Below are 14,857 nucleotides of genomic sequence, written 5' to 3'. Positions count from 1 at the left end.
AGTGACCTAGTTTTTAAACCCAGATGACCCATATTCGAACTTGACCTAGATTTTATCAAGGCTATCATTCTGACAAAATTTCATGAAGATCAGTTGAAAAATACAGCCTCTATCACATACACGAGGTTTTTCTTTGATTTAACCTAGTGACCTACTTTTTGACTACAGATGACCCATATTCAAATTCTACCTAGATTTCATCAAGGCAATCATTCTGACACTTTCAGGAAGATCAATTGAAAAAAAAAAACAGCCTCTATCGCATATACAAGGTTTTCCTTTGATTTGACCTAGTGACCTACTTTTTGATCCCAGATGACCCATATTCGAACTAGACCTAGATTTCATCAAGGCAATCATTCTGACCAAATTTCATGAAGATCAATGGAAAAATACAGCCTCTATTGCATACACAAGGTTTTTCTTTGATTTGACCTAGTGACCTACTTTTGGATCCCAGATGACCAATAATCAAACTCGGCCTAGATTTTATCAAGGCAATCATTCTGACTAAATTTCATAAAGATCAATTAAAAAATACAGCCTCTATCGCATACACAAGGTTTTTCTTTGATTTGACCTAGTGACCTAATGTTTGACCCAAGATGACCCATATTCAAACTTGACCTAGATTTTATCGAGGCAATCATTCTGACTTAATTTCATGAAGATCAATTGAAAACTATAGCCTCTATCGCATACACAATGTTTTTCTTTGATTTGACCTAATGACCTACTTTTTGACCCCAAATAACCCATATTCTAACTTGACCTAGATTTCATCAAGGCAATTATTCTGACCAAAATTCATGAAGATTAATTGAAAAATGCAGCCTCTATCGCATACACAATGTTTTTCTTTGATTTGACCTAGTGACCTAGTTTTTGAACCAAGATAACCCATTTTCAAACTCGGTCTAGACTTCATCAAGGTAATCATAATGACCAAATTTTATGAAGACCAATTGAAAAATACAGCCTCTATCGCATACACAAGGTTTTTCTTTGATTTGACCTAGTGACCTAGTTTTTAAACCCAGATGACCCATATTCGAACTTGACCTAGATTTTATCAAGGCTATCATTCTGACAAATTTCATGAAGATCAGTTGAAAAATACAGCCTCTATCACATACACAGGTTTTCTTTGATTAACCTAGTGACCTACTTTTGACTACAGATGACCCATATTCAAATTCTACCTAGATTTCATCAAGGCAATCATTCTGACACTTTCAGGAAGATCAATTGAAAAAAAAACAGCCTCTATCGCATAACAAGGTTTTCCTTTGATTTGACCTAGTGACTACTTTTGATCCCAGATGACCCATATTCGAACTAGACCTAGATTTCATCAAGGCAATCATTCTGACCAAATTTCATGAAGATCAATGGAAAAATACAGCCTCTATTGCATACACAAGGTTTTTCTTGATTTGACCTAGTGACCTACTTTTGGATCCCAGATGACCAATAATCAAACTCGGCCTAGATTTTATCAAGGCAATCATTCTGACTAAATTTCATAAAGATCAATTAAAAAATACAGCCTCTATCGCATACACAAGGTTTTTCTTTGATTTGACCTAGTGACCTAATTTTTGACCCAAGATGATCCATATTCAAACTTGACCTAGATTTTATCAAGGCAATCATTCTGACTTAATTTCATGAAGATCAATTGAAAACTATAGCCTCTATCGCATACACAATGTTTTTCTTTGATTTGACCTAATGACCTACTTTTTGACCCCAAATAACCCATATTCTAACTTGACCTAGATTTCATCAAGGCAATTATTCTGACCAAAATTCATGAAGATTAATTGAAAAATGCAGCCTCTATCGCATACACAATGTTTTTCTTTGATTTGACCTAGTGACCTAGTTTTTGAGCCAAGATAACCCATTTTCAAACTCGGTCTAGACTTCATCAAGGTAATCATTCTGACCAAAATTCATGAAGATTAACTGAAAAATACAGTCTCTATCGCATACACAAGGTTTTTCTTTGATTTGACCTAGTGACCTAGTTTTTGACCCCAGATGACCCATTTTCAAACTCCGCCTAGATTTCAACAAGGTAATCATTCTGACCAAATTTCATGAAGATCAGTTGAAAAATACAGCCTCTATCGCATACACAAGCTAAATGTTGACGGACAGACAGACGACAGACAGACGACAGACATCGAGTGATCAGAAAAACTCACCTGAGCATTGCTCAGGTGAGCTAAAAACATGATGATCATTGCCATTGCTGTGATGTTTACTAAAGAATTACTGACTAATTAGCAAACCATGATCTTGGTCTTGTCTGGTCGCAAAGGCAGAATCACTTGCCGACAGCAGGCTATTTAAAAGGTTTAAGATACCACCACAGATTGCTGATACGACTGGAAACTAACAATTGAAAATGTACCCGGTAATAATTTGAGAGAGTCCGGGTAAAAAATAAGAGATAGAATTATTTATTTTTGCCTTCCATTTAACTTCAGTTTCTAACACTGACCTTGTTGTTTAGTATTTTTGGAACTAGCAATTAACACATTTTATACACCTAAACATGTTAAAAATGCATTTAATGTTTACATTTATACTGGGTCACCATATATGAAATATGTGTGTAAACAAAGACTTCAGGTCAGTAATCAAGTCCGGTGTGCAAAATAAGAGTCCGAAAGTTGTAATAGTTTATCAGAAACAGCCCTTTTCCGGAAATAAGATAATAAACCATCTATTCACCAGAAACGAGTCTGTGTTGATGTTTTAAAGTTGATTTGCAGACAAACAAATTACAGCAAACTAAAATCAAGGTAACTTTCACAAATACTAAACGTTGGTCTTTTTTCAATTTATCAGTACTGAAATTATGACAAGACAGTGCTATTTAAATTCAGATATAAGACTGTCATAAAGTTGATAAACTAACATTACATAATATATCATATAAAGGCGAAGTGTATTCGTGTATATTTGCTTTGTTTTCTGTCAAAATGACATATTTCAGTGAAAATAGTACTAGTTATCTTCGTTATTTTCGTAGCAGTTAAAATAAGAACTTAAATAGTTTTTAAAAAGAAAAGTGAGGGTCTTATAATCGAAATCACGACAAAAACGTCCGAATTGGAGTGCGTTACCTCTCGGTCAGCGAAGAATTGGAAAATTGTGTATGCTGTTCTTTTTGTTCAAAACGCTATAATACTATCCGATATCTGTAAACATTACGTGTATACCATGTTTATAATTAAAACTAAAACTTATTTCTTTGAAATCAACGGGTAACGTATTTTCTCCTTGAATCCCTAAGTACTGCACGTCAGAATCCTTATGACTTAAGCACAGTAAAACTGAGTCCTAAAAGTAAGCAAAGTGTGTTTTCACTTTGAAAAATAAATATCTTTGAATCACTATATGTTGTTTTTAAGTATATTAGGAATTAGAAATGACAATGAAACTATTAAGCTTGATAAAGAACGTATAACAATAATGCAACGGTTTGCAAACGACGGTACGGTACAATGTCGTGTGTCGACTTACCACTGAAAGACGTGGCAATTTAAGCAAGTAAACTTCTTTCGTACCGGTGAAATATCTTGTAAGTAATGTGTAGTTCTTGAACAGCCTCCTCATGGTATGAGTGCCAAATTATTGAAATGAGTATGTCATATAAAAGAAACAAAATAAGCACAGAATTTGAAAGAAGTGACCGCGGAGTGTGAATGTTCACGTTCATTTTCAATAGTTAATTGTGTTATAAAATCTGCATTAGTGACAACATATCGAAATTGAGGTAACAAAACATTCATGAAGAACAGTTTTTTTACCTTTTAAATCTGAAAACTTGAAGAAATTATCTTCACTATTTCAATACTTAATATACTTTAAACTAACCTAACATTATACATTTTAGAAACAGTTTAAAGGGATTTTACTGAAAAATAACTTAACCCAGTACTTTTGGTTTCATCGTGGCCCCATTATCTATACACATCTATATTCTAATGATAAATGGGTGCTTTTGAATTTTGGTTTCAATTACAACACAAATAACATTTATTTGTAAATTATGGTAACATTTTGATTTGATTTGCCTTGAATAACTAAATTACAGCATACTAGGTTCTAATTTCTGCATGAACATAAGAAAAACAACGAGTTTCCAGTATTTGAACTATTTGTAATGCAATTATTATATCATATCACTAATACATGTTTTCTCATGAAACGGCCCATTCTAATTCATATTCTATTGCCCACTAGTTTTACTGTATGACACTGTCCTCTTTTTATATTCAAATTCGTCAGTAAATATAATAATTATATATTCATTGATCATTGAAATTTCATATGCTATGCCTTACCAGATTATCTGTCTTTATGCCGGCTTAATAATAGCTCTAGGACGATGATGACAATGATAACAAAGACTACCGACGATGATTTCCATATCAATCCGCGTACAGGAAGTGTTATTCTGGTCTGTTTCTACACATGCGCGTTATCGAACGTAGTTTGATATATTTTTGTCTTTAAAAATGACAGTTAAGAAATAATCTATCCCAAACAGTGAATTGTCATTGAATGAAATTTGGGTGGAGGCTTCTTGACAGAGTGGGTAAGATCGCTGACGTTTAATCACTTACCCATCACCGATGCGGGTTCGAGCTTCACTCGGGGCTTAAAATTCTTCATGCGAGAAAGTCATCCAACTTGCTTACGGAAAGTCGGTGGTATTACTACTCAGATGTTCAACAGTGATGAAATAATGCACGGAGGGACACCCGAGATCTTTCTTCGCCATTTTTTAACGATGGAAAGTCGCCATATGACCTATAATAGTATCGGTGCAACGCTAAATCCAACAAAAACATAAACCAAACAAATGAATACAGTCATTGATAGTATTTTAGATTCGAAACGAATTATATCAAGAAGGCCCTATGCTCTTTGACGCTATGACGTAATAATTGTGAAGTCAGAAAAATGAATTGTTGCATAATAACATACAATTTTCAGCCTTCTTTGTTGTTTAACAGGAAAACAAATCGAGCCGTGTTAGAATCTTTGATAAAAGGGTTGACGTGCATACCGGGGAGAGAACATTATGACGTCAATGAAGACGTCAAACAGCCGGATGACGTCAGGTTCATTACAACTCCGATAAATTTTGTTGAGCAAGCTTGTGATCATCATCAGCGTGTTATAATGAAAACAAGACCTTCCTGTGGTTTATAGTGTGATTAACAACGTTTCATGGTATGGATAAACGCCCGTGTAGAGTTACTTGAGTTTCTACGCATCTGAACTATGAACCATGGTAATTCGGGCGGTAAACAACACAAACGAATATCTAAAGAATATAACAGTATTGTAGTGTTTTCACATAATATACAATAGACTTGAAAGAATTAAAAAAAATCTTGCATTGTTCTTAAAGTAGTAAGTAGTCAAAGATTCTGATCCTAGTAAACCATTCATCTTTAGTTCCATGACACGAGCTGTATACGCCTTCACTAATATAGTTATAAATATGCGAAGAAGTTTAAGCATGGATCGCCTTTGTTCATATTTTCGTTTAGGTAATTCCCCTTTGCTCACTGTCCACATGTTTATTGATTTAAAAACTTAGACATGACTTGCATGTAGTAATTCTTATGTGATTTTCAAGATGCACCTTTTTAATACCAAGAATAGCTGTGACACCCCTCTCACAAATTATAAAATGTAACTTGTAACTTGTGTTTTTATATTCAGCTATCAATATGCATGAACCCTTGAACTGGGATTTCAACACCGCTGAATGACGTAAGTTCAGATTTTGATGACTATAATTTTGGTTTGTTCGGGAGCTCAGAGTAATCTTTCTTTGAAATGATGTTTACTTCACTTCCTTTTCTGAATTTGCCTTGCGTTTTAATGGTCAGTTTTTCCTAGCTTTTGAGCTGTTGCTCTAGACAGAATCAATGAAGAGTTTCTCATCAGTGTAGTCGGCATTACTGGTATCTTTTTCGCACGTGTCGATATTGTGTGTTTTGATGGATGAAAAGAACATGTCTTGGCAAAGTGATATTTTCACAGCTGTTACATATTTCTTTACTGCAGGATTCTGTAACCATGTGTGTCACCGCATCGCCCACAAGGGTTATGGTTGACTTTGTCTTTACCTAATTGTTTTCTGTGAACAGTTGCTTTTGAAGATTTGTTCTTCGGGACTTTCTTCAGATTTTTAGATTTTATATTTAGATTTAGATTTTGACACTTTGACACTACTGTCACTACTTTGTTTACTTTTAGAATTTAATTCTTTCATCGTTTCTTGTGAACTTCCCCAAATCTAAATCTTGCACAATCAGCACTGTCACCAATTCCACAGCCAATTCTGTCACGTATTAATGAATCAGTTAGATCATCAAACTCACAAGTTTTTGCTCTTCACGTTTGTGTTTTTTCTCCAGGCCTCTGAACACATGCAAAAATTTATATAGTTCATAAGTTTGAAATTTCTTCGGTGTACAGTGTTTTGATTGGTTAACAGCACGGAGAGACGCCGTTTTGATTGGTTAGCAACATAAAGTGGCGCCAAATTCTAGGAAAGTCGAAGTTAACCCTAACCCTATAATATTATTCAATAAGCACTAGCTATCAGTCCATTCAGAGCTTTGATTATCAAATGTTACACAGATAGAGTCACATTCATCATCATTAACTTTTGATTTAAGTCTTGGAATTAGACCTGTAAGTAATCAATTTGCAAATAAATCTGATAAGAAAGCAAATTGTTTCGTCTGGTCGTTTATATAAAACAAAAACAATAATAATATAGGAATGGTCAGTATGCATCAAACTGAAGGACAGGTCTAATATAAACTGCCAACAGTCTACCGCCCATCAACCACCCAAACGCCACAATTAAAGAGATCCCTACCTATCCTCCCTATGAGCCGAATGTTTGATGCATACCATGGATAATATGAGGTTTGGTCTCCAAAATTCCGGACAGCTTACCCCTCAAATAATGGCAGTATATTATCCGACCTAGCCGAATATTATCCGACCAAACCTACTTTTATCACTAAAAAACTTTGGAATAACTTGAAATTTCGTTTTTTTATAAGTCAAAACAAACAATACTGGTTAAGTAATGGCATAAAGACATTAGGCAGTTACAACACTCTATCTGTGCAATCCCTAAAAGTGTACAGAAAAGTACGACGACAAATGAACAGACAGAAGAAAAAAGGGTATCAGTTTGGCTAAATTAGCCGCAAGAATCACTATTTAGTAAGTGATCCTGGTAGAAAAACATACAGACATTGAATAATTGAAATATTAGTGGAATCGATCAAATACTACAATCTAAATTGACCGTTAAAATGATACCCAGTTTTAGACACAATCTCAATTCCATTGTTTACATTATCATACCGAGCACGGCATATGAAAGGAGCTCTCTGATTGGACGAAAGTTCTTGTCTCTTCTGTTGTGACTGGTAAATTTACTATCCGTTTTTTGGCTTAAGCTCAACATGCTAAGGCAGTCTCATACTATATAGAATATTAAGATTCTCTCTGCCTGGTTGTAAATACATGTAAATACAAACAATTTGAAGAACAGGTAATAGATAAGGTACGGTCAAGTATGCATCCAACTGAGAGACAGGTCCCACACTTTGCCAACAGCCTAATATATCCTTTACCAATCAAAAATAGATCGCAATATGAGCTGGATGTTGGATGCATACCAAGGATGATACAAAGCAAGGTCACAAATGGCTAAAGGTATCCCCACCCTCAAATAATGGCAACAATACCCTACCTAGCCTAGTATCATTCGACCTAAAACCTATTTTCTCAGCTAAATTCTAAAAAGCTATCGAACTGATGGTAAAACAACCACAGTATTTATATTACGAAAGGTGCATAAACCAGTTAAAAAAAGAAAACCAAGTTTCATAAATGTATACAACAAATAGCGGCTTTACTGTAAGTCCCCAAAAATAATACACTAAACGAAATGAAGAAAATGGCATACCGGTCTGGCATAACCAGACAAGAGTTATATTATTTAATGGACTAATTCGAAAGGAAAGTCCTCTCACATTAAACAAACAAAATATTGATGAAATTGATCAATATACTTTAACAAAAAACGTAATCAAATTACCAAGTTTATTTTACCGAATTGTTTACATTTTCAAGCCGAACATGGCAAATAAGAGAAGAGCGCTGATTGGCTCAGAGCTCTTGTCATCTTTGTCGTGATTTGTAGATTTACTATCCGTTTTTTTTTGGCCTTAGCTCAACTCGTTTTTACAACTCGATAAGAAAACAGAAAACAGAATAAAGATTAAAGATTAAACCAAGATTACTATTTAACATAGCATAAGTAACATACCAAGTATGGTCTAGTATGCATCTGACTGAAAGACAGGTCTGTTAATATGCCATAAAGTCCCAAACATATAGCCCAGACCAATAATTCAAAATAAACAAAGGACCCGAACCCCTCAATATGAGCTGGATGCCAGATGCATATAATTGGGGGTACAATACATGGTTACCATAGGTCTGCAGGGTAACCCGAATCAAGTAAAAATGGCAACAAAACCCAACCATGTGGAGTACCTTCCGACCAGAATGCTTGATGTAATTTAGATCAATTTGTCTGACTGCACCGAGTAAATACTTTACTTTACCCTAAGATAAAAAAGGTGAAGCAGATGTTCAGTCAGTTGAAGGACAAATCTAAAAAAGTGCCACAGTAATACCCTGTACTCATGATATAAAAACCCACTTATGAGCTGAATACTGACTGAACATTATAGACGATATGAAACTGGGCACCCACCGTGGACTGCTTGCTCCCTTTATGGTACAATTAAAGGCACGAATAACTTATACTCAGTAGAGTATCATCTTGCCAAGCCTATTTTGTATATAGCTTTTTTTAAAAAAACGATTTAATGGTAAGAAGACACACAGAACTAAAGCACTAGTAAGAACCAATCAAATTAAGGCAGTACTTTTTCCAGCCAATCAGAAGACAGCAGCAGAATATTTCAGAAAGTAGGTCATGAAAAGGAATTTAAATCAATTTTTATAACAAAAAGAAGAAAATGCATACCTGTCACCAAAAGACAAAACAATGTACAATACTAGTAAGAACAAATTGAGAAAGTTAATTACTCTGGTATTGCAAAAATCAAAGATGGAGCTTCATATATGAATACATATATGAAATATATAGCTATCCAAATACAGCTTGTCAATACAAACGTTTGGCCAAACAGTAACAAAAAGAAAAAAAATGGTAAGCAATATAGAAAAAATGCAGGTGCTACAATTTGTTAATACACTATAACTATTCGGTAATAGCCCTGCCATTACAAAAAACCCAGAGAAAAACGAAAAATAAAAGAAAATAAACCATTTATTGATAGATAGAAACATGCTCCTATTCATTTCAGGACATAAAATGAATCCGGGTTAATTTTTGTTCCAAGCTTAGTTCTTGTGTTGTCTTCGTTTTTTTTTCATACAGTGTAAATACATATTAGTAACTTTTAAGTAAATATATATATTTTATTAAAAAAATTCTCTACTTCAAATTTTGGCAAAGTTTTGGATAATACCTTTTTCTCATTTGGCATACAATTTAGACCATTTTCCAAATTCAAAAACGAGTGGCCCCCGGAGGGGACGTTTGTGTGGTCTACAAGTGGCAAGGACACATCCACACCTGCCGAGGACTGAGATAGATGCCTAACAGACGACGCGGCCCAAGCCTCAAAAGAGAAGATACGCTCAACGTGCTTCTCTTAGAGGGGAGGGTGAAAACTGTTTGAAACAGAACAGACCGAAGACAATGGCGAAGGGGCTCCATCAACGACCGCGACAGGTGTGGCTTCTACGGTGCGTTTCCCGTCCCTGGTTGGCATGGCTCTGCTGGAGACTCCAGTAGCCCGATCAACAGAATTGCTCGCCTTCCCCTACTTCTGCTATATTGTCTACGCTAAGAACGCGTGTCCGGTCCGGTCCGAGTGCTTGCCTTTCCAAACAGACTGTTACATCCGGACTTGAGTACGTTTAGGTCTCATTGGCCGCTGTACTTACAGTCTCAATTTGGCTACTAAATTCATGCTCTTTGGACGAAACTCTCTGGGAATTGCAGAGAGGTAATTAATACCCCTACATTAGAACCAAAACACACTTTAAGAACATGATAAGGGGCATGTTCGCGGTCTATACTCTACGGGGCATTTATATGCCTCATTGTGTCTGAAAGGGCGGATGGACCGTAATTAAACTCAAACATACATACATACATACATACATACATACATACATGTACCAATATAGATAACACGCTACATATGTAATGTTATGCATGCAATCGTGCTGCATCTACACGTTTTTTATGTTACATATTTCATTCAATATGTAATATTAAATAGACTTATTTCATTATTCACAAGATAAATATTGGCATTCCATGTAAATCGTAAATGTGTCTCGATTTTAGCGGGACTTGACGATGACATTTAACAACGTTACACCAGATTTGTATTACAATTGTTGTTGAACTGAATGAACGCCATGATATAGAAATTGTCTTGAAATTTGTTATTTTGATAAAGGTCATAAGGCCGAGTGAGTGAGTTGGGTTTTACGGCGAATCGACACAAAATGGTCATATATCGCCGAGGCCGAAACGTTAATAAAACAGAGTCTTTAGAATTGATCGTTAAGCAAAATAGAATCAAAGAAGTACATAACGAGTGATTAGTTATGTAGAATATCACATGGGGTCGTTTGCATGATGTGAAATGTCTCGATGTTGGCCTACATATGTGTCCCCGATTAATGAAACTGTTTGATTTCATTTAAGCAGAATAGAATCAAAGCATCGCAAAGGGGCGTTTGCGTTTTCTCTCGATGTAACCCTTCAATGGAAATACCATTCATGTGCCCCGCCATCGCTTCGCTTAGTGACTTGCAGCTATATAAGTTCAGTATATATCTTCTGAAAAAAGAAAGAAAAAAGATCCGTATTCCTTAATAGTCAAAACATTCATAACACGATTTTCATGTGTACAGTTCCTTCTTTTATCTGAAAACTGTGCGGAAGTAACAACAGCAGGATTTTGGGGTAGATAGGTCTAGTTTCCTGTTTGGTAGATCCCACTGACATCTATTGTAGTTTTAGCAGGGTCGGTCGTTTGTAGAAACTTTTTTAACAAGGTAGCGGTGTTTAAAGGCAACAGCCCATGAATTAAAGTAGTGGGGTTGTAACACTTTTAATGTATTGGTGTCATGATTAAGTCGTGATAGCAATACATTGTATTTCTAGGGTCGGCTAAACTAGGAGTTGATTTCGCATCAATGTATAGAATTATACAACCCTTGCTCCAAGAATTGTGAAAGCTGGTGTATTATGTGATATTGTGTTGAATTTTGAAAAAAAAAATAGATTTTTCTATTCTACTCGATACTTTCAACCTAGCTACATGGAAATACTTTTAAAATATGTCTTCTAGCTTATAGTTAAAAATAAGAGAAGAGACCCATGATCCTTATTTGTCAAAACATTATTCTATATACCTGAAAATTGTGTTTTTGTTTTGTGGAAGTCGACACAATGACTATTCTTAATTAGTAGCCTTATTTATTTAATACACCTTATTTATTTAATACATAACGTTTTGTCTAGAAAACATTTACTCAAATATTATATGTACAATAGACTGGTAAACATAGAAAGTAACATTGATTACGTCAAAAATATATTATTTGTTATTGATGTAGCCCGCTGCCAACTGTAGATTTGTTCGTTATTTTTCGAAACTCTATAACATAAAACTTGAAACCTGGCAAGTATTGATAGTCTTTGGAGTTGAGCAAATTTATAATCTTGGAGATCTGATTACTTTGAGAATCATCTTGGAGTTGAACTTTTGAGGTGTTGAATTCTTGGAGTTGAACTTTTCTGGGTGTTGTGGCTGTATGATGTGGATGTGCATTGCCTGTATTCGTCTGATTCTACGATATTATTTTCATATCCTTCTAATTTACGCTTGATAATTCTTTTGATTTACTAATTTATCACCACAATTTAGTAATTCTTGGAAATATGCTTCAACTTACAATTATAAAAAATCTTGACACATAGCAAACATAAATAATATTGGAGTTGAACTTGTTGGAGATTTGATTATTTGGAGAATAGTTTGATAACCTTATGAGCAGTAGGATCACAATGACTTTTTTGTTTGTTTTATCTTTCTTGAATGATATGCATAGTTTGGGAACACCGGGAGCGCATTTATCTACACAATGATTTTGTAGTTACTGTTGAATAAACATGGTTTAGAAAACATCGTCTGCTAATGATTAAGTCATACCTAAGGGAGTCCGTAACCAGAGCTTTTGTTTAGGCTGCGTTGACCTACTCTCCACTGTTCTCGTTGTTCAGGGCGCACAGACATTGACTTACCCTCTATTTTTCTCATTACATCGTCTGCTCAGATTCTAGATCGATAACCTCTAATTTTCTCATTACATTGTCTGCTCAGATTCTAGATCGATAGCAGAGCTATATTTTATTACTTTATTACATGTTAAACCTAGCTCTTTGTGTAGAAAAAGATCTGAGGAGATGCACATGACTACTTATGGGAGTCAAGCTATGGTCACGTGACTGAAACACGTGATGGAAACGCTAATATTGTATAGGCAGACATCAGGAAATACATACTTTTACTTTCATTTTACCAAACAGCTTCGACTAACCTTTTGAAGCATATAACGTAGCTTAAAAACATCAGCAGAACTCTTCTTTACAATCGAGCATCATTAAAGCTGATATTTGACATGAAAATAGCCTTTACTAGTCGGGAAAATTGCACTATATATTAATAAGGACTACAATTGAGTAGACCACGGTGGCATATCCGGCGAATAACTACCTTCATTCCTTTAATACCAGTTCCTTTGAAAGTAAAGGCTACATACACACTTCTTCCTAGATCAACATGTATTTCTTCAGATTATAATTTCTGTTAACAGCATATCGGAAGGTTTCAACCTTTCTGTGCTTTCAGCGCTTTTATGTCCCATATATGGAGATTCTTACTTCACAACTTTGGCGACAATTTTAGTTAGTTTTGTTTATACTTCATCTCAGCTTGATGATTATGAAAATGTCAAGCTTATTTGAATGACTCTTGAGTTCGTTTCCTGGAAAAACTAGTACTCGTGCCATGTGAGAAGGTGTGATCGTGACTCATGATGGGCTCGAACCCACGACCTAGGAATTGAGTGAGACTTATATGTACAGTAAGTCAATAAACTCTAACAAGAAACGTACAGTCATACATGTAAAATTAAATCAGGTGTAGTAACTGAAGTGCACCACATTTACCCCATGTAAATCAGCGATGACAAAACATTTATAATTTGTAAGGGAACAATTTGAATAGGTTGGATAGATATTTGAATCGGATTCGGTTTATAACCGTATTTACAAAATATCGATGCCGATCGGCGAATACAGATTAAAATCTAAAAATAAAGCAATACGAAAAAAGGAAGTTTAACCTAATTTGCTTTCGTAGAAAAACAAATTAGCGCATGCGTCATAGGCGATATCTCGATAGCAATTTTGTGAATAGCGTGAGCTGAATTTTTAGTGAGAAACGGAAATATGTACATAATAATACGAGTATATTATCCTGTTTTATTTTATGCTTATTGGTGAAATACTGGAAAATAGCAATGAGATATAAATTGATATCACTCACAGTGCCAAACTTCTTTTTTTTTCCAGATAAATTATCTCCCTTGAAATATATTCTTTAATTACCTCCCTTTGCTGCCTTTAAAATTACTAGATTATACCAATACTCAAGCCATACACGAGTCAGGAACTGCTAGACAATCCTATGTAGAACAGGCTAGCTATAATTAAATATGTTACCCTTGTCAGCTTGGTTGCTAGGCCTTGCCATTCATGTACTATGATGTAGCTACAGATATGTGTCATTGTGTGTTTCCTCTACTTTTTGTTCCATTGGTTCACTATCGTGTAGTAGATTTTACTGGCGACAGCACATTTAGTTGGTTGTTGTCTTAGTTAATTATCACAAGACATCAACTCAACCTTACGTAATATGCCAGCATTTTCGCCGAAGTACTTTCCCACTACAACTACAAGGCAACAAGCCCAGCCAGTTGTGTTCCAACTTCCATCCATTTTGTTATGCTATGCAGCTCCTAGATCGATATTTCCTAGCTATTTCTATTGAATCCATGATGATATTTAATTCTGCAGCTTGATTTTCCAAGGACTTACGCATATTCCACAGTTGTTTAGAATTTTCGTGTTGTTTTTTTAATCTGACCTTCAGCGTGTGTTTTGGTAAACAAAGCAAGCTTCCGGTTATTCAACGAACTGACGGATTGACCCGAAAAGGTTTAAATATGCTTCTACTTAACTACACCGGCATTTGTCAATGTCTCTGTTAGCCGCGGACTGTGTATTTTTACACAAAATATTTAAATGCAGTTTTTGTTTTTAAAAACAAAATGGCGTCGTGTTGATTTAATGAACCTACTCACCAATATTCGATATTAATGTGCCTTAGTGTCCATGGTAATTTAGCGGATGTATCATATGTAATACGGTAGCTTAAATAAATCCGAATTTCGTCATAAAATATTGTATTTATATGAACATTTATGCACATAATAAACAGAAAATTCGTTGATCTTCACAAACTAGCATAAAATAAAAATAAAATTTGTTTGTTTGCAGTGAGATATCGAAATATATCATCACCGATAAGGGAGACAATTC

This window comes from Mercenaria mercenaria, chromosome 12 (genome assembly GCF_021730395.1).
Source record: "Mercenaria mercenaria strain notata chromosome 12, MADL_Memer_1, whole genome shotgun sequence".
NCBI classification, from domain to species: Eukaryota; Metazoa; Mollusca; class Bivalvia; order Venerida; family Veneridae; genus Mercenaria; species Mercenaria mercenaria.
Note: the sequence above shows the minus strand (reverse complement) of the source record.